We start from the raw sequence: 730 nt of genomic DNA on the forward strand, positions 1-730 counted from the left end.
TCATTACACTTCTTTTATATATGTCTATATTTTCATACATAAACATTTTAGTCATCTCTTTTACCAGCAGTTTCTCTAAATAATATTAGTTTTTTGTTAATATTAGTTTTGTTTTCTCCAAAGATGTGTATAAAATTTACCTTTTCAGTCCTCAAATACTGATTTTGAACATTATTTTGCAATGAGGACTAAGTGGTTGGTTAGTCGAGATAGAGGAAGACACAGCTCTTGACCGTCTTTCCTTTCCCATCAACACCAGCTTTCATTATACAATTTCCTCCTATCACTTTGGTCAAGAGGTGGGGCAGAAAATTTTGAGTTAGAGTAGCATTCGAAGAAATTTTATTTCTGCCTTTCATGTCATAGCCCCTAAGGGATCCAGACTGGAAAGGCCAACTTCTTTCTCATTTTGAAATCAGTTTTCTCCACCTGCACTGCTGCATGGCACAGATACAGGTAGTATCCGCGTTATTTTCTCAGATCTTTCTACCGGATTATCCTTAGTCCTACTAATTCTAGAAATCTGGCACTTGAGTACAAATGACTTAGCATTACAACAGGAAGGATAGAAAAGCATTTGCTGTTGATTGTATTAGAGCTGCATTACTCTGAAGGACGTTTTAGTTCAGTATTCACAAAAAGTTATTTTCTCTTTCTCAATATGCTTTGATTTTTGCTTTGTGTTATCAAAATAAAGAATAGAGATTTGAGGGGTTAATTACTTTTTACT

The sequence above is a fragment of the Cebus imitator genome, unplaced genomic scaffold, assembly GCF_001604975.1.
Source record: "Cebus imitator isolate Cc_AM_T3 unplaced genomic scaffold, Cebus_imitator-1.0 Scaffold660, whole genome shotgun sequence".
In the NCBI taxonomy this organism is placed as follows: domain Eukaryota; kingdom Metazoa; phylum Chordata; class Mammalia; order Primates; family Cebidae; genus Cebus; species Cebus imitator.